Here is a 20,298-nt window from a genome sequence, read left to right on the forward strand (position 1 = left end):
TATATATAAAGTAGGTTAAGAGAGAAAGAATCCAGACATTGGCTAAGACCTTCAGAATCTGTCTCTTATCCAGGGATACCACCAATTCAATATATGACCTTAAACCAGGCCACTTTGCCTCCCTAGGAGGTAGGAACAGATGACCTTTGAAGAGTATGGATCTAGAATCAAACAGACCTGGGATAAAATTTGCAGCTCCACTGCTTACTGGCTGCATGACCTGAAAATTTATCCTTGTCCCTTTTGTAAAGGGGGAAAATTAATGCCCAACTTAGAGAGTGGGTTGAGAGTTACTTGAGACGATATCTCAAGCCCTTAGCACAGTGCTTGGCACATGGCAGCTGCGATCGTCATTAAGATTCTGGAATATACAGATGGGCATCGCTGCTGAATACTTCTGGCTCATTCCCCGCTTTACTCAGGCCAGTGTGTCAGCCCGGAAGGCTGGTTTTGCTCCCTTTCCGATTTAGGAAAGGATTCTGCACAGGTCCCTTTTCAGCTCCAAGGAGCCCGTGACGTCTGGAACTTTACCACCACCAGGAGATCTTTCACTTCAGGGCTCCCTGGCTGGTAGCATCAATACTTAGGTGATCTTCAAATTACTGCCTGTGTTTAAGGGCAAGAAGAAAGAGGTGGCTAATTAAAGTAACCAAACTTCCTGGAAAGTCGTTCTGACTCATTTTCTTTTTACAGAAGAAAGCTTATTATGAGTCACAATGGTTACCAACTTGGTTTAATGGCTTCCTTTGGATTTTAAAAGGCAGATTCACCTTCTCAGCAGTGCATGAATTAAGGGGTGGTTTGTCTCTGGGTTTTAAAGGAACCATAAACAAAGGTGACTTAGAAAGCCCCAGCTCCCTGAAAGCACCCCCTGTGCTGCATGAAATCCCCAAGGGGTACTGCGGGTAGGAACTGGGAAAGGGAGGTAAATTTCCCCATCTGCACCGGTCAGGAATGCCCAGGGGAGCATTCTCAGGGCCGGAGACAGACCTCCTGGCTGGTGGAGACCTGGCCCGGGGCACATGTTTTCCTTTCTTTGGCCTGTGAGGAAGCTGAGGCATAGATGAAGAATAAGCTGCCCACTAGCTCAGAATGTCTTTGCAGCAGCACAAGGGACCAGCCAAAGCTCAGAGCCCCAGTTCGGTACTCTTTCCTCTTTCTAGATTTCTGAACTATCAGCTTTTCTGTCCTTCCTACCTATTGCTTCCTTATCTGTTGTTACTTTTCCTCCACTTCTTTTTTTTGAGACAAGTTCTCCCCCTGTCGCCCAGGCTGCAGTGCAGTGGTGCAGTCATGGCCACTGCAGCCTTGAACTCCTGGCTCAAGGGATTCTCCTGCCTCCGCCTCCCAGGTAGCTGGGACTACAGGCGTGAGCCACCGCGCCGGGACTTTTCTCCACTCTTGAGGCTGACAACAATTTTTTTCTGTTCTCAATTAGGTGGTTGATGAGAATATAGCCTTACCCATATTTCAAAAGCCCCCAGGTCTGTAACTGACAACCCCCAAGTGCAGATGTGGCTAACCCTGTGACTTTTGACCATGCTGGTCACATCATTGCCTCAATCACAAGGGAGGAAAGAACAGAGGGTCAGGGGGAAAGAGGGAGAGATTGTAACATTCACAGAGCCTCCTCCCACAGCAGGCACATGTAGGCAACTTTATTTACAGCATCTCATTTAATTCTTACAATAAGGCTATGAGATAGAGACACGATTAACCCCATCTTCATTGATGAGGAAACCATAGCTCAGAGTGAGAAACTAACTTGCCCAATATCACACAGCTTATAGCCAGAAATCAAACTTGGCCTTGTCTGACCCTATCAGACTCTTATCCTGGGTCTGCCATTAACTCCCTGCATATTGTCTTGGCAAGTGTTTCCCCACATGGACCCTTACTTTCCTTCCCATAGAGGCGGGGTTTGGACTAGATAATCTCTAAGGGCTGAATTTTAAAGGATGTGTGCCCAGTTCTGCTTTTCACAATTCTTTCCATCTGTTTCCAGATCTTGCATTTTTGTGCAGGTTTCCCCAGCTCTGAGCTCTCTCTCTCCATCCTTTTTCCTGGTTTTCTCCCCATTCCTTTCTTTCCAGCTTCCCTTTCAGTCTTTTCTCCTCTGACATCCACAGCTGTCTTCTCTGTTTGGGCTCCAATCCTCTTTGACTTAGCTTGTAGTTGTATAACCAACATCTTTGGAGGATGACTTGGTGGCAGATCCTGGGCTCAGATGAAGAGCATCCCTGTCCTCAAGGAGTTGTCCTTCTAGTGCAGGAATTCATGGCTGCCTGGATAACAGTGACAACATATGTCTGTAAAGGTGTTCTCAAATACTTCATCCATTTGGCCTTTACAACACCTCTATGAGAGTAGGCATTATTAGCCCACTTCACAGATGGAGAAATGGAGGCTGGTGATGAGAAAGAACCTTAGCTACTTTTCCCAAGCTCTCATACTTAGAGAATGACAGAACTAAGCCTGAGTCTTTCTAGTGACTTTCTACCTAAAGATGGTGGTAGGAAGACTGGGAGTCAACGTAGAGAACCAGGGACAGGGGACATAAGACAATGGTAGCTGTCTGGGCGCGGTGGCTCATGCCTGTAATCCCAGCACTTTGGGAGGCCAAGGCAGGCGAATCACTTGAGGTCAGGAGTTCAAGACCAACCTGGACAACATGGTGAAACCCCATCTCTACTAAAAATACACAAATTAGCCAGACTTGGTGTTGGGCACCTTAATCCCAGCTGCTCAGGGGGCTGAGGCGGGAGAATCTCTTGAACCTAGGAGGCGGAGGTTGCAGTCAGCCAAGATGGCACTGCTGCACTCCAACCTGGGCGACAGAGTGAGAGTTGGTCTCAAAAAAAAAAAAAAAAAAAGACAATGGTAGCAAAATTATGGAGCATGACACAGAGGGGCTGGAGGGGAGCCAAGTCCCCCACTAATCTAGTCCAAGAAGCCACAGTTTCGTCCCCCACTCCCCACCTCCATATCCCTTAGGCTCAGTTGTCATTTGGCAGGGGTAGGGCCGGGGCAGGGGGTGGGGCTTCAAGCCCAGATGACTGTAGAGCAAGTGCCTTGGCACCTTTGCTCTGCTTAGAGATCTGTGAAGGAAGGACTCCAAGAGGGAAGCCCGGGGTAAAAGGGGGAAGCTAGAGATGAGGGAGGGGATTGGGCTTTGTCAGCCCCTCCTGTTGCCCTTCCTCCCTGGCCTCCACTGTCCTGTCTGTGAGGAGGAATGACTAACATCAGCCCCACCCTGCAGAAGGAGGCGAGTCAGTTGTTTGGGGACCCTTAGCAGAAAGTCTCCCTACTTAACCCTGGGGATTTTCAGCATGGCTTTCAGAAGGCACAGACATGATTTTAGAGGGAAGCACAACTGAGGCACAGGAGGTTAGTGATTCTCATAAGGTCCTAAAGAAAGAATGAGACCCTGCTGCCTCCCCAAGAAAACAAGCTGAAAATGGCAACTGAGAGGTGAGGTTCCAGGTAGGAATAGGCAGAAGACTTTTAGGGATGAGTGTGATTTTTCAGTCCAAATATTAATAAAACTATTCTTAAAATGGCAGAGAGGACAGGAGAAATCTAGGAAGTACTTGACAAATATATTTATTTATTTTGTTCTTTCAAGACAGGGTCTCGGCCAGGTGCAGTGGCTCACGCCTGTAATCCCAGCACTTTGGGAGGCCGAGGCAGGTGGATCACGAGGTCAGGACTTAAAGATCAGCCTGGCCAAGATGGTGAAACCCCATCTCTACTAAAAATACAAAAAAAATTAGCCAGGCGTGGTTGTGGGCACCTGTAATCCCAGCTACTCAGGGGGCTGAGGCAAGAGAATTGCTTGAAGCTGGGAGGCAGAGGTTGCAGTGAGCCGAGACTGCGCCACTGCACTCCAGCCTGGGCGACAGAGCAAAACTCCGTCTCAAAAAAAAAAAAAAAAAAAAAAAGACAGGGTCTCACTCTGTCACCTACACTAGAGTGTGGTAGGGTGATCATAGCTCCCCACAAGCTTGAACTCCTATGCTCAAGTGATCCTCCTGTCTCAGTCTCTGGAGTAACTGGGACTACAGGTGTGCACCACTATGCCTGGCTAATTTTTTTAAATTATCTCTTTGTAGAGCCAGGATCTTGCTATGTTGCCCAAGCTGGTCTTGAACTCCCGGCCTGAAGCAATCCTTCCACCGTGGCCTCCCAAAGTTCTGAGATTACATGTGTAAGCCACCATGCCCACCTGACAACCATCTCTAGATGAAGCACACGTGTGAGCATGTGCGTGCACGCACACACGCATGCACACACACTCTCCCTCCCCTTTTGTGATTAAATGACAGAGCAAGTCTGAACTGTATTTGTATGATGGTATACAATTTTCACAGTCCATCATTAAGTCCTGCATGCACTTGTGCCCAGGACTTGAATTTCCTCATCGTAATAGAAGAAGGGTAGTGCAGGAATAAAATGAAGCGGTGGGCTAGGTGGCCTCTAGGATCTGTACCTCAGTCTGTACTGGCTCCATCCCTCACCTCTCTGGAGGAGAGGAATGAAACCGCAGCCCCCCCAGACATTGAGGGATCCTGATATTCCTGCTATGAATTCCTGAGAGGACATCTTGTCCATGCCTCTCTCTTCTTTTGGAGACGTTTCAAACCCATCCCTGGAAAATGAGAGAAGCTACTTTCTTAGAGACTTATTTTTTGTCTATTTTATATCCTTAAGAAAAACCAACCCCACATTTTCTCTTGGCTGCCTTTTTTTTTTTTTTTTTGGACAGAGTCTTGCTCTGTCGCCCAGGCTGGAGTACACTGGCATGATCTCAGCTCACTGCAACCTCTGCCTCCTGGGTTCAAGCAATTCTCCTGCCTCAGCCTCCCAAATAGCTGGGATTATAGGTGTGTGCCACCACACCCAGCTAATTTTTTGTATTTTTAGTAGAGACAGGGTTTCATAATGTTGGCCAGGCTGGTCTTGAACTCTTGACCTCATGATCCACCCTCCTCAGCCTCCCAGAGTACTGGGGTTACAGGTGTGAGCCACTGCGCCTGGCCTTGGCTGCCTATTCCTACAGGATGCCATCCTCAGTGCCTGGAAGTCCTTTCTTATCTCTCACCTAAGACCCTCATGCTGCTGCATAAGCCCATTACCTCTTGTTCTGCTTTTCTTTTTTTTTTTTTTGAGATGGAGTCTTGCTTCGTTGCCCAGGCTATAGTGCAATGGCACGATCTCGGCTCACTGCAACCTCCGCCTCCCAGGTTTAAGCGATTATCTTGCCTCAGCCTTCTCAGTAGCTGGAATTACAGGCACACCACCACCACGCCTGGCTAATTTTCATATTTTTAGTAGAGACGGGGTTTCACCATGTTGGCCAGGCTGGTCTCAAACTCCTGACCTCAAGTGATCTGCCTGCATTGGCCTCCCAAAGTTCTGGGATTACAGGCATGAGCCTTCGCACCCGGCCTTGTTCTGCCCTTCTCAGAGTGGCTCCCACCCCACCTTGTTTCTGCTTTCTGTGACAGGGAAATTAGTAGGTACTCATTCACCACTCAGCCTTCAGACTGTGGCTCCATGTGCCAGAGATCGCAGAACACCCTGTGGTGCCAGGAGTTGCTTCTCTGCCTCCAGCACTCACAGAACCTTATGAAATAAAACAGCCACAGCAGCCGCTCACATCTGTACCATGACTTACAACTACAGATACTTTCTCATCCATAGATTCCCACGCCAACACCCAGGACTAGGGTAAGCAGAGCGGGCAGGATTGTATGGTTCAGATGAGCCATGAGGAGTTGGCTAGCCCTGCCCGACACCATTCCCTCTTCCACTTGGAGATCTCCTTAAGGAAATGGTCACCCCTCGACCCCAGTTGCCACGTTTAGAACATGGTGGCAGCCCCCAGTAGAACATGGACTCCTTTTCTGTTCAACGTAAGAGGGGAAAAAGGAGGGGGAGCCTGGTGTGGGAGGCATCCATAAGCCATCTGTTACCACCCAGAGTTCCCTTAGTTTATGAGTGGTCATTCTTTAGAGCACTGCTTCTCAAACAGTCTGGGAGGAGGACCAGTGTTTATATTTCCAGCCTGTCACAGACATGCACCCAGACCTACTGTGCCTGACAGCATGCAGCTTGCACTTACCATGCATACTCAACAGCACCCAAATGGCTCACACCCAATTCAGCTGGAGGGCCTACTGATGGAGTGCTTGGATGTGCTATTAACATTTCTAATTTTTTTTTTTTTTTTGAGATGGAGTCTCACTCTGTCACCCAGGCTGGAGTGCAGTGACACAATCTTGGCTCACTGCAACCTCCACTTCCCGGGTTCAAGCGATTCTCCTGCCTCAGCCTCCCACGTAGCTGGGACTATAGGCATGTGCCACCATGCCTGGCTAATTTTTGTATTTTTAGTGGAGACGGAGGTTCGCCATGTTGGCCAGGCTGGTCTCGAATCCTGACCTCAGGTGATCAGTCCACCTCGGCCTCCCGAAGTGCTAGGATTACAGGTGTGAGCCACTGCACCCAGCCAACCTTTCTAAGTTCTTATACTCACTCTTTGTCCATAGCTGGTCCTGGACCTCCACAGTGCACAGACCAGCTTTGGTCGTTGCGGGGACTTTCTACCTAAAGATGGTGGTAGGAAGACTGGGAGTCAACGTGGAGAACCAGGGACAGAGGACATAAGACAATGGTAGCTGTCCGGGCGCGGTGGCTCATGCCTTGTGGTGCACTACCTTAGTGGAGTTTGCGTTGTGTATTAGAAAGTCTTTTTCCTGTGGTCTCCGTGAGAATTGGCTCCACCTGACCCTGGGTATATCTTCTTCTGACCTCCTTACCATTCCTCTCGCTCCCTCCCTGGAGATGTTGGGGGATGATGATGGGAGACCCAGCAGGAGAGGGAGGTCCCAGTCTGTCCTTAGCTGACCGGGGTGGCATGACACACACCTACCCTGCAGACTGGAAGATGGAGCAGCATCCAGAGACTCAGGCCACTGCAGCTTTCTGAGCCTCAGCCCTTCACTAAGGCACCCAAAATTGCAGACTCCGCCAGCCCCAAGCTGGGAGTAAATCCTTTTTGTACCTTGGGTTCACCTTCCTCCCCCAGAAACGATTAGGGCAATGAACACCTGAGTGTGGAAAAGTGCTGAAAACGTGGAAAAAGAATTTAGAAAGAAATGAGCAACCAAATTAGGACGAGTCTTAGGGCCTCGAGGAGCAGCCAGAACCCAGGCAACTGACATGCACCTAGTCTGTCCCAACCCAGCCCCCAAGCACCCGCATAGACAAGCAGACATACACTTCAGACCCCAGAGCGGGCGGTGCACCTAGAGGCAGTCTCTTTTCTGGTCGAGGTTGCTCTTTCAAGGCAGAATTGGGTCCTTGAGGAAGTTTGTGAAAATACAGGACGGGCAGAGGAGATGACAAGTTGGAGTTTGGGGCAGCATTTGTTATGGGTCTGTGGAGACCACTTCTCCCCGGAAGGGCTTGCACAGGATGGCCCACTCCTAGGACTGTCTAGGAGGTGAAGAAGTGGAAAGGGGGAAAGGAGGAGCCCTTCCGCTCTCATCCCCACTCCTCATAGGCTTTGGTTTGGAGGAAGAAGGCCACAGTCAAGCTGAGAGTACTTAAAAGGAAAGTGGCATGAGGTCACCCCAGCAGGGGCTTCTGGGGTTCTCCCACCTTGGAGCCTGGGGGTCTGGCAGGACAGGGCAGGATGTGTGACCAGAGCCGTCATAAGTGGCTGGGTTTCATTCCTATGGGCTTCAGACACCAAGAGTTCCAAGTGCCCACCTGGGCTCTCCCTGGACTGGTGAGCGTGCTGGTGGGCGCTCCTGGGGTAACAGCAGATCTCTGGGAGACTCAGGGAGGGCAGGCCTTTGTGCCAAGCCAGGAGCATGGGAAACAGCTGCAGGCATCTCCCAAAAGCATCAGTGCTGTTGTTGACTCAAAAAATAATAGGTGTTCATTTGCATGGCATTTTACATACAGCTTCCACGCACTGCCTTTCATCTCCTACCACTGGCACCACCAAAGCCCCCCATGTGTCTCCTTTCCTGCCTGCCACTTCTGGGGGCCTCATGGTCTCCCCCAGACTCCCGGTCTTCCCCACCACAGCCTAGCCCACCCTTGGCTTAGCCCAGCCAGAAAAACCAGCGGTTGGCCTTGCCTGGGTGTGCCCAGTCCAGGTTTGTACGAGAGGTGTGGGCAGGTAGCCTGGCATATCTGGACCCCACTGGGCACTTCAGTTGGGGACACTCCACCTGCCCCAGTAGGGGGCTTGCCTTCCCTTCAGCTGCTTGGGCTGGAAAAAGGAACAAAAAATCGAAGCCAGGAAGCCCAGAGAGGTGCGGAAAGGAGAGGAAACTGGGTGGTTGCTATGACGATGGGGTCTCGGCGCCCAATTTGCATAGGGCGATGATTTCCATACTGCAGGGTGAATTTCCATATCCCTGCCTCAAAGCCTGTTGGGGTGGGGAGGGGGAGAGGTCATTTGAAATTCAAATGAGGATGATTAAGGTTTTCTTGAGGAGGGAAGTGTGGACAAAAGGGGTTAAGCCTGCTGGCAAATGTCGGCTCCAGGGCTCCAAGTTATCAAAGGGAAGTGTGTACTTGACTGGCTCCCTTCCCACCCCATCTCCACGGGCCCCTGGAGAGCTGGGGGTGGTTGGAGGAGTTGGCACTGGGCTGGGTGTTATAACTTCTGCCTCACAGGAGAGCCGGCTGGGTCTCCGTCCCTTCCTGCACCTGGGCTCCATTTAGCCCCTCGGTGTCCTGAGGACATCTGAGTTCATGGGAAGGACCACTGAGTGAGTTCTGGGGCTGGGTTCATGCCTTCCTCCCTCTGGTGACCTCGGACTGATCATCTCAGGTTGTCCCTCAGCGAGACTGGGGAATAATCCCTGCACTTTCTTGTTTGGCAGAGGAGGTATGAGGACAGATGGATTCTGGACTCATCTTTATCACAAACCTGCGACCTCACCTGAGTTACCGTCCCTCTTTTGGCTGGAGTTTGTGCATAAGATGAAGGGTCTGAATCTGAGGGTCTCTAAAACAACTTCCAGCTCTGAGGTGCTGGGGTCTGTGAACACACTCTAATCCTTTTCACACATCAGTTAGTATTTGTAAGGCTCTTTGAGCAGTGTGAATTGCTGAACCCCTAAGTGTCTCTAATGTGTTGGGAAGGGCTCCTCTGCTCTGACTTTGGGGTAGTTACTTAAAGGCTATCTGCTCAGTTTCTTCCTTTATGAAACAGGGGTAATGATAGTCCCTACCTCATAGTGCTGCTGTGAGGATTACACGAGTCAACATTTGTAAAGCACTTAGAAGAGCGCCTGCCAGATGATAATGCTATTTGCTATTATTAGTATCAGCAGGACAAAGTGTCCACGTGGTGGGTGCTGTGACCACCAGCCACTCCAGGGAGCTTCAGTTAGAAATATGGCCTGTTTCCCAGGAAGGCTTGCCTATAAATTTACTCGTGGTCAGCACACTGTCGCGTCCACACACGTCCAGGACTCTTGAGTTGGAAGCATGCTTCAGTGACTGTCACCCCACAAGAAGCCCACTCTGCCACCCAGGGAGATGCATCTGTCACATTAACCCACTGTGGGCTCCTCGTGTTGATCCTAACTCAAGTTTGTCTTTGCTTCTTAGGAAGTAGGAACATGGCAGGAAGAAGGGGAGGGAGCTGGTGGAAGAACCTCCTCCTCCCAGGACCCAGTGCTAAGAGATGGGGCAGATTCACTGAGACTAGATGTTGTAGTTCCAGAAGACCTAAAAGTCCTTTTTTCCCATTGAGTTTCTGCAGCAACTTCATATGAGGTTTCATTTGGAGATAACATGGTGTAGTATGGACAGCCTTTGCTGGTAGACAGATGTAGGTTTGAGTCTCTACTCAGTGATTTATTAATCAGTAACCTTAGGCGAGGTAATTAACCATTCTGAGCCTCAAGTGTCCTCATCTGTAAAATGGGGATAATAAGAACACCCACTCATAGGGTAGTTGTGAGGATTAAATACTGTCATGTGTATAAAATGTTTACTACAAAGCTTGGTGCGTAGTAAATGCTCAATAAATGTCAGCTACTAATTAATCCTTATTATTTGAAAACAGTGTTCTGCTGCCAAAATGTTTGAAAATTCTCTGATCTTGCCCTATTTTCCTATTTTATAGGGGAGGAGACTGGGGTCAGAGAAGGGGGATGATTTTCCCAAGGTCACAGCGGGAGTTCAAGACCCATGTTTCCTTAGGACCCTTTCCCTGCCCCAGAAACAGGTCCTCTGTCCTTTGCTTTTGTTTTGTTCCTTTCTGCTATTTTGTCCTTTCCTTGGACAGAGCTTCTCCTCTGCCTACCACCCTTCCCTGAGAAGTGGCCCAGCACCAGGTGACCTGCTCCTGCCACATCTCGGGGTCACCATACCCTTCGATTCACTTTCAGGGGCTCTCTGTGACCCTGGCCTGTGATCCCATGGCTCTAGCCTCTCACCGGCTCTTCCACAAGGGTTTTTGCTCTGTTCTCAGGGCCTCTGAGTGCATCTTTCCCCTGCACTCCAGCCCTGGGGACACCACTCCAGAGAGGAGTGGAGAGTGTGACCCTGATAGCATCACACCGCGTCATGGAAAGGACACGGCATCTCCACTCTCTGACAAGCCCTGACCCCTCTGAGCCTCACTTTACTCAGTGGTAACACAGGATTTCTGTAATTCTGGCCCTGCAGACCTCACAGGCAGGGTGAGGATCAAATAAGAAATGGACATGGAAGTGTGCTGCAAAATGAAGGAACAACTGCATTTGAACCAGGCATTTTGGTGGCCAGCACATGGACCTTGGAGCCAGGACTTGGAGCTCTGAGTTCTTTCTCTCCAGCTCTGGAGCAAATGACCTTGGGCAAGTTACATAACCTCGTCCAGCCTCAGTTTCCTTATGCGTAAGATGCATTGTGAGGAATGAATGAAATGAGAGTCTATCTGTAGCAGTTTTCAAAAGTGTGAGTTGTTTTACAAATGTGAGATTGCATCTCTAGGTGTAAGCTTTCTCACTCCACACGCACCCCCCTGAGCTGCACTGAGCACATCTTTGTGCCCACGTGAGAGCCAGCGCCCAGCTGAATCCTGCACCTCTGGTAGTTCCCCCTGCTCTTTCGCTCTCTACCCCTTCTCACCCCCACTTTCCTCAGCCTAGGGGAGAGGACTAGGAAAGAGCCCCTTGGACTCTTACTAACCTTAAAACTCTCTGAGCCCCTTCCTCTGGCAAGGCTGGGGTAAGGCTGGGGTAAGGCTGGAGCGGTGCTGGTCTGGAATCAATGTTTAAAGAACTCCATGGGCTATCGTGAACAAAGTCAAGTCTGGGCATTGGAGCTCAGAGATTTTGTCCCTGTGTTGCCATTTGCTGGTCGCATGACCTTTAGCACATGGCTTGTCCTTTCTGGGACTCAGTTTCCTTACCTGTAAATGGTGGGTCCAGAACAAGGAGTCTTTGGTTCCTTTCTAGCACAAAAAAGCTCTGATAGAAAAATAGCGTCTGGGTGGGGCGTTTCTCTGAGATGTGTTTTCGGGTGCAACTAGAACAGAGCTCTTATTTAACTTCCTTTGAAGTTGGACTTTTACTATTTTTCCAAGGCCAGGGGATTATGAGTCAAGGTTTTGATTGGGAACTGGGATCTTCTGGCCCCATTCCTTGCAGCAGTGGCCTGAGTGCCTGGACACTTTTTTCTGAAGCCTGGTGCTGTCTGCTCAGGATGCTCCTTCTGCTTAGCCCTGACCATGCTGCCACTTTTGCCCCTGGCTCTATGACTGCAGCATCAGTGTGTGGCCAACAGGGGATGGGGTTGAGGCAGGGATCTCCTGTTGCATGGGAAGCCCAGAGGGCCCCATCTCAGACCGAGAAGAAGTGTGGGTTGTATTTCCTAATGAAAAAGGAGACCTTGCTGAGGAACCTTCCCTTTCTCAAAAAATGACATGAAAAATTGCAATAGGAAGCTGAGGGGATGCTGGGCTCCTCTGTAGCAAAGGTGGGTGCAGCAGAGCTCCTCTGTCGCCTGTGGCATGGCCCTAGCCTCCTGGTATCTGTGAGACCGGCCTGGAGAGCAGGCTTCAGGGTTTGATTTCATGACTGTGCATGTGAAGGAAAGTCATCAGGATACCCTATAGGCCATGTCACAAGGAAGCCCTGAGGTTGGTCATGTTGACTCTCCTCTGGGTAGAGAGGTATGAGCTTTAAACCATGAAAACTCCCCAATCCGCAGACTGTCAGGGGTAGAGAGAACCTGACAGATCATCCAGTCTTGGAGTAGTAAGTGAATGTCTTCAGGAGCACTAATTCTGGTCATCTCTAGTGGTCGGTGAGCCCTGAGTTTAGGGAAGAAAAAGGGAAAGCCAGGATCCATTAGTGATGTCTGCCCTGGGCATGGCTTGCACACATGTGGCATCTTTGCATTTGCTATCCACACCCTGGCTTGACCCAGGATTCTCAGCTAGTGGAGAAATAAGACTCAGACCTCCCAACTCCTAAACCAGTGCTCTTCTCACAGTCCCTCATGGGGCCTCCTGGGTCCTATTCTTCAGATGGCTTCAAGGATTGCTTTCAGGCTCCCCCTGGATATTTCTTCACTCCTAAGAAGGAGGTAGCAGGAATGGAGACAACAACTTTTTGTTTTAATATAATGTTTAGAGGAAATTGAAGGCTACGGAGATTAAGCCACTTGCCAAAGTTGAGCATGAAACAGCCTCCAAAGTGACCCTAGAACCCAGTTTACTGTGCGTTTTCTGGACAGAACTCTGACCATTAGGCCACACTTCCCAGTTCCTTGGATGAATCTCAAGTACCAAAAAAGGTAGGCGTAATGTCTGGGGGCATCCTGGAAAAAAACTTGTTTTGGGCTGGTTTAAATGACCATGCTGGAAGCTTCTCCATTTGTTCTGGTGGCTGGCTGCTCAGGAGCGCTTCCAAGGTCCCAGTAGCTTAATGGTTGCTCTCCCAGGAAGTGCCAGCAAGGTGCCAAGTGGTCCTGTAGTGTCACTAGAAGTCTTACTGGGTTATACTGGAAAGCAGAGCTGGTGAGAAGAGAACCAGAGATGGGAGAGGCTCGGCCCCATTGCCGAATGTTCTCTGCATTGTTTACCAGGCAGAAGTGAAAAATCCTGCTTGAACAGTTTTCCAGCTTCCACCTCCCTCACCCAGAGAATTGCTCCCCAGGCAAACTCACATCCCAGGGCTGCCAAAGCTATGCAAATCAGCCTTCTAGCCTGGGCTGTTGGCTCATCTTGGAGGTGGGAAAGCAGGACCCTCCTAGGGGCCCCATGCCCAGCTCCTGGTGTTAGGGGCTTGGCCAGGGAGCTCAGGTCACTGTTGATCAGTGTCCACGGTGTCCACGGATGCCAAGGAGAGGAGAGGTGGAGGCGGAGGCTGCTTTTGACACTGGGCACCTCCTCCATTAGGATCCTTGGACTTTCCTCTGCAGCACTTCACTGGGTATTATGGCCGTCTTGGCCTAAGGAGATTCTATTGGAATCTTGGGGCTCCCCAGAATTTTAGTGTGCCTTTTACCCTCTTGATCACTTAATTCAAATTCTGTGGACCTAGCTGTTCTCATGTTTAACCCAAATCCCTCCAACTGCAGCTTGGCTTCTCACTGGGAGCTGTTTGGTGGAGATGCACAGTCCTGGGCACTGTGTGGGAGCAGGGATATGCTGGCGTTGGGGGTTTAATTTGGGTCTTCGATGAGTCCTTAGACATTCTCTGAGTTTGAGATGCCAGAACCTCGCACGGTGACTCATGCCTGTAATCCCAGCGCTTTGGGATGCCGAGGCAGGAGGATTGCTTGAGCTCAGGAGTTCCAGATTAGCTTGGACAACATAGTGAGACCCCGTCTTTACAATTTTTTTTTAAAGTTAGTCAGTTGTGGTAGCACACCTGTGGTCCTAGCTGCTGGAAAGGCTGAGGTGGGAGGATTGCTTGAGTCTAGGAGGTCAAGGCTGCAGTGAGCCATGATTGCACCACTGCACTCCAGCCTGGATGACAGAGTGAGACATTGTCTCAAAAAAAAGAAAAGATTCCAAGAATGGGGTCTTGTCAGAGTGCGAAGAACACAGTGCTTTGGGGTTGGAGACATGGTTTGTTTGTTTGTTTGTTTTGTTTTGTTTTTTTTGCCTCCCCCTGAGGATCATTCCCCACATACCTGCATGCTTTAAAAGCTCTTTCACTTTGTGCAATCACTTACTCTTGTTCACGCTCAGGCTCAGTTTCCTCACCTGTAAAATGAGTTGAATAATAAAACCACATCTTCCCAAAGGCCTGGATGATCTCCTGCATTCCCACCCAGCCTTATGAGCCAGGGTTCCTGGGCATATGCCCTCTCCCACTTTCTTGCCATTGAGGCCTCCTGGCCCAGAGATTCCCAGGGGTCCATGAGAACCAAAAGAGGCCTGGAGAGATCCCAGCTGTTGGCCCTTCCTGCTTGGCAGAGATCTCATCCATTTGCTCCCAAGACCTCCAGATAGGGAATTCTGGCACTTCCTTTGTGAGCCCTTTCTGCCCCACCCCTCCCTTCTGTGTACTTAATCTTTTATTTGTATGCAGAACCAACAGGACCCAGGGAAATGGTGAAGAGAGTTCTTTGGTCCTCCCTGTGCCTCTCTTTGCAGATGCTGTAGACAGTGACAAGATTCTGGGAGGGGAAGAAAAAGTCCTGGTACGTTTCAATCAAATGCATTGAATCCTAAGACTTTAGCAGATAGAGGGAATTTGGGAGGTCGCTTGAGATCCCCTTTGACGCTATCAAATTGACTCATCAATTCAAACATCACTTCTGTAACAGCCCTGAAATAAGCAGCCTCCACTTGAATATTCCTTAGGATGGGGAGCTCTGTTTCGCTGCAGGTTTCACTGTGGGACAGGTACACTTTTTACAGAGTTCTTCCTTATGCTGAGAGGAGGCCCGCTTCCCCACAGCTTCTACCATTGTTCTGCTCTTTGGAGCTGCAGGCTAAGCCTGCTTCACTTCCAGGCCAGTATATGGGGAGGAAGGAAAAGTCCACTGACGTTTATTTCAGCACTGACTGCACCAGGCATAGGGCCAGGTACTTTCAAATGTTCCCTCAATGAACCTTTTCAACTTTTATTTTGAAAAATTTCAGACCTACAGAAAAAGGAAAAGAAACTTCAATGAACAGCCACATATCCATCATCTGGATTTAATAATGAACATTCCGCCATATTTGCTTCATCTATTTTTCTGAAGTATTTCATTTATACATTTATTTTCAATATCTTTTTATTCTGGACATTTTCAAACAAACACAAAAGGAGAGACTAATACAATGAGCCCCCATGCACTCATCACCCCTTCTCAGCAACCATCAAATTCTTGCCATTCTCGTTACTGGAATATTTTCTTTTAAATTACAGACATTATAACATTTCAGTCCTAAATAAGGGAATATGCATCTCTAAAACATGAAGACATTTTCCTTCTTAAGCACAATATCATTATCACACAAAACAAAACGAATCCCTCATTTAATTCTCACGGCACTTTTGATGGTAAAGTATCTTAAAATATGCACACGCATTTTTAATCGCCTTATGTATCAGCTATGATTATTTCTATTCTTGGTTCCAGTTTGAGGTTGGTTGTTGGTATTGCTGAAAGCAGTCTTCATCAGGTTCCACCTTGTAGCAGGTGGTCTTAAAAGTGGAGCATATCTTTGCACAATTGGACTACTTTAGCTGATTATCCAATATGAAGTAGAAAAGCAGATTTCCAGTTTACATTATTTGTCAAAATAGAATTCCCTAATAAAACTTTTGGTTGACTTTTTTACATTTTTCTATCATGGTAAAAAATGCATAACATAAAATTTAATCTTAACCATATCTTTTCTTATTTATTTATTTATTTATTTATTGAGATGGAGTCTCGCTCTGTTGCCCAGGCTACAGTGCAGTGGCATAATCTTGGTTCACTGCAACCTCTGCCTCCTAGGTTCAAGCAATTCTCCTGCCTCAGCACCCTGAGTAGCTGAGATTACAGGCATGTGCCACCACGCCTGGCTAATTTTTGTATTTTTAGTAGAGACGTGGTTTCACCATGTTGGTCAGGCTGGTCTCGAACTCCTGACCTCGTGATCCGCCCGCCCTGGCCTCCCAAAGTGCTGGGATTACAGGTGTGAGCCACCGTGCCCAGCCTACCATCTTAACCATTTCTAAGCATATAGTTCCACCTCCCCTATCTTTGATTTTATGTAGTTGATTTTTTTAGCCTAAATATGGGACTTTGTATTTATTCCTGTTACATTTTATCTTGTTGGTTTGGGTCTCCTGTTAGAGCCTACCAAATATTTTCTAATCCTGATTCTGTGGTCTACTTTTATGTATTGCTTTCTGCTGTCTGCTTTGAATCACTTCCAGATTTGATCCGCCTCTATCTTTATTAGCCTAAGCTGTTGATTAAGGTCTAAAACCATACTCAATTTTTTTCTGCGTCACTCAATGCATTGGAGTTATCGGAAAAACTGTGTGAGTTTGGTAGTTAAGAAATCTGAACTGTTGTCCTAGTTCAGGTTTTCTGGGGCTATGTGTGGCCTCAGGAAGGTGTTTTCCCCTCCGAGGTTAGAATTTGGTGTTGGACTCTGAAAATAATGCTGCTGGCCATATGTGTTCTGTCCTGTTCTGGTTTTTCTGCAGTGGCAGCCATCTTCCAAAGACACAGCCAGGGCTTGGAAATAGAACATGTTCAGGTTTCTCTGGATGGGGATACCTGTGGTTTCTTAGGTCTGAATAGGAGGTTAGTTTATTTCACAGTTTCTCAGTGATTTGGATCTGTTAAACATATGATCCTTCAGTACCTACTGTTTTAGACACTTGGGGCACAAAGATGAGCAAGATATAATAACCCTGGGCTCTGGGACCTCACAATCTCATGAGGGAAACAGACACATAAGCCACTGACTCTAAAAAACATGGTATGTGCTATAAGGGATAAGAGCTGGGTGCAGTGCCTCATGCCTATAATCCCAGAACTTTGGGAGGCTGAAGCTTGAGGCCCAGAGTTCAACACCAGCCTAGGTAACCTAATAAGACCTCATATCCACAAAAAAAAAAAAAAAAAACAAAACACCACATTAGCTGAGCATGGTGGCACGTGCCTGTAGTCCTAGCTACTCTGGAGGCTGAGGTAGGAGGATTGCTTGGGCCCAGGAGGCAGAGATTGCAGTAAGCTGAGATCGCACCACTGCGCTCCAGCCTGGAAAAGAGAGTGAGACCCTGTCAATGAATGAATGAATGATGCAGAAACACAGAGGAGGAAATCCTTTGTTTTGCTTTGGATAAGCTTCTTGGAGAATGACATTTAAGTTGGGTCTTGAAGAGTGAGTATTTTCTAGGTAGAAGAGGAGGAGAGAAGGGCCTTTCAGAGGGAACAGCATATGCAAAGTCCCCAACACAAGATCAGGCTCCACCTTTTGGGGGAGTGGTCTAAGGTGTCTGGAACCCAGCTCTGCAGTTTAAAAGCCTAGCCGTCAGCTTATCTCACTCAATTCTCACTGTATTCCTGGGAAACGAATGAAACAAGAATCATGACCTTGTTTTACCACTGAGATATCAGGAAGTCCCTGCTTTGACCAAATTCACATAGCTTCGTGGTGATGGAGCTCAGGCTCGAACCCCAGTCCTCTGACTTCCAGTCCAGGACTCTTTCTAAGTATACCCTGCTGCTCCTCCGCACAGCATCTTACAGGAGTAGAAAAGTTTCTGGTGATCGTGGACCAGTATTTAACACAATATAATCATTGCATCTCTTCCTTTCTCTGGGAAAGAGGAGTACCTTCAGTACTGTTTCAAAGATGAATAAATTTAAGCATTCGAGGAATGATTGGCCAGTTGCCTTAATCTGGAGCATTGGGGCCACAGCAGAGCCCCCATGAGCTAAATCACAGTCTGCAGTTCCCAGGTACCACCTTCCATGCCTTCCTGTAGGCTGGGTGGGGACAGCTGCTCCATGGAACAAGTCCAGTGACCACGGAAGGAAAGCAGGAACAAGCATGGCAGTAAAATGAGGGCTGCGGTGGTTCCTCTTCAGCCAGATCTGGAGGGAGAATCAACAGCATCACCAGATATGAACCTAATACCTCCATTAGACTATGTCCCTATGTCTCAGCCTAGACACATGGGCTCGGAGACATGAGGGAGGCCATGTCTCCCAAGAGCTGTCTTACCTGAGTGCCAAAGGCTGCTACTCTCTGCCCTCCTGGAGCGCTAGGGGCCAGTCTCCTGGGAGGCCGTGGCTGGCCCCTGCACTCTAATCCTGCCCTTCAGTGTGCCTGGGAACAAGGAAAATGAGAGATACCGCAGCAGATAAGAATGAATTTGATGAGAAGGGGAAACTCCATCATCAGGCTCCAAGTGGAGCAGATGCATCCTCAGGGTGAGATGCCTCTTGAGAAGGGGGCCACGGCCAAACTTCCGGGCAACAGAAATGTTTGATTGTGTTGGTCATTTTCAAATTAATCTCTGAATTGTGCTTACACACCTTTTTCATGTTATGGGTCTCACTAACAACATCATAATGGCATTCACAGAAATCAAAAGTGAAGACATTTTTTAATTGTCCACAAACCTGATGACCCTCTCCAAGTCAAACTGTTATACAATGCTATTTTTCTCACTTTCTAGGTCTCATTCAAATGCATATTGTCTCCTTTCTTGAAAGCCCCTCTCCTCTTACACTCCAGGGCAGCACACTTACCTGGTCTTTCTTCCATTTGACTGCCCACTCTTTCTCAGTCTCTTTTGCTGGTGCCTCCTCATCATCCAACCTTGACCCTTTTTTCTTCCTCATCTAGGCTCAGTTCCTTTGTGGCCTCACTGGGTCCTGCAGCTTTAGTCTACCACCCATAAGCTGAGGGCTACACAATTGATACCTCCTGACTGAACACTTCTCCTGAGTCAAACTCATTTCCCCACCTCTTCTGGGATATCTAATTGGCATCTCAAACCTTGCATGTCCAAAGCATAACTCTTGAGTTCTTCCCCAAGTCACCCCATCGCAGTGAGTGGCACCACCACATCTTCATCGACGACGCCCAGACCCTAGGAATCATCCTGGATTCCTTTCTTTCCCCTGCCCTCCACATGCTCCCATCAGCCAGCCCTGTCAGCTGTCCATTTAAGTACATCCTGGCCCTGCTCACTGCATCTACTGCCACCATCCTATCCAGCCCGCTGCCCTCCCTCTTGGGCCATTGCAGCAGCCTCCCAGTTGGTCTCCCTTCCTCCTCTCTTACAGGTGTAAAGGCTTAGGTCAGATCATATTACTCCTCTGCTCAGAATTGTCAGATTGACCCATCTTCCTTGGATTGAAAATTGCAGTCTTCATCACAACCCAACCAGCAGATCCCATGCCAACTCTCCATCACTACTCTCTCCAGCCATACTGACCTCATTATTGTCCCTCGGCGTGCAAGCCTGTTCTTGCCTCAGGACCCAATCTTTCCATCGGAAATGATCTTTCCTCAGGCCTTCGAAAGACTGGGTCCTCACTTTGTTCAGAGAAAATATCACCTCCTCTGAGTGGCCCTCCCAGGTCATCCTGTTTCTGATCAGCCTCAGATACTCTCTACCACCTTACGGTGACTTCTTGTTCTCCACAGTAATTATCTGTAAATGAAAGCACAGTGCATTTTTGTTGGCTTAGTTCTTTCTTATGTCTTCTCAACTAGAAAAGAAACTCCATGAGGTCAGTGACTTCCTTCTTCTCCAATATTGTATCCCCAGTGCCTGGAACAGCGCCTTGCACATAGGCTGTGCTTAGTAAACACTTGTTGAATTAATGAATGTGTTCTTTTGTGAAGTCTTTGAACATTACTCCTTATTAACCCAATGTTACAACATCACAACGTCACAAAGGGATTTTTTTTAAGATAAAAGCAATTTTACCTTCATCTACCCCTTTCAACACAACTATTGTGGCTGTGGGTCCTTCCCGTCTTTAGCTCCCTCAGCAGATCTCTTTTTTTTTTAGACAGAGTTTCACTCTGTCACCCAGGCTGGAGTGCAGTCACGCAATCTCAGCTCACTGCAACCTCCGCCTCCCGGGTTCAAGAGATTCTCCTGCCTCAGCCTCCCGAATAGCTGGGAGTACAGATGCCGACCACCACGCCTGGCTAATTTTTGTATTTTTAGGAGAGGCGAGGTTTCACCATATTGGCTAGGCTGGTCTCAAACTCCTGACCTCAAATGATAGACCTACCTGGGATTACAGGCTTGAGCCACTGCACCCAGCTCCCCTAGCAGATCTTATATATCATCATAGCTG

At 48.4% G+C, this 20,298-nt stretch overlaps 1 protein-coding gene and 1 long non-coding RNA gene across 2 annotated transcripts in view; one reads left to right on the top strand and one right to left on the bottom strand.

Moving 5' to 3' along the window:
- The window catches only part of POU2F3 (POU class 2 homeobox 3), a 73,999-nt gene that overhangs the window by 1,686 nt on the left and 52,015 nt on the right, over positions 1-20,298 (top strand). The window lies entirely within an intron of this gene.
- LOC103891926 (uncharacterized) lies at positions 1,639-18,795 on the bottom strand. Its single transcript, XR_656164.3, has 8 exons — positions 18,730-18,795; positions 18,200-18,304; positions 14,206-14,236; positions 8,966-9,947; positions 7,777-7,929; positions 7,067-7,129; positions 6,539-6,609; positions 1,639-2,285 (listed from the first exon to the last, which is right to left on the bottom strand). It is a non-coding gene; the product is annotated as an uncharacterized LOC103891926 (long non-coding RNA).

Source organism: Pongo abelii, chromosome 9 (assembly GCF_028885655.2).
Source record: "Pongo abelii isolate AG06213 chromosome 9, NHGRI_mPonAbe1-v2.0_pri, whole genome shotgun sequence".
NCBI classification, from domain to species: Eukaryota; Metazoa; Chordata; class Mammalia; order Primates; family Hominidae; genus Pongo; species Pongo abelii.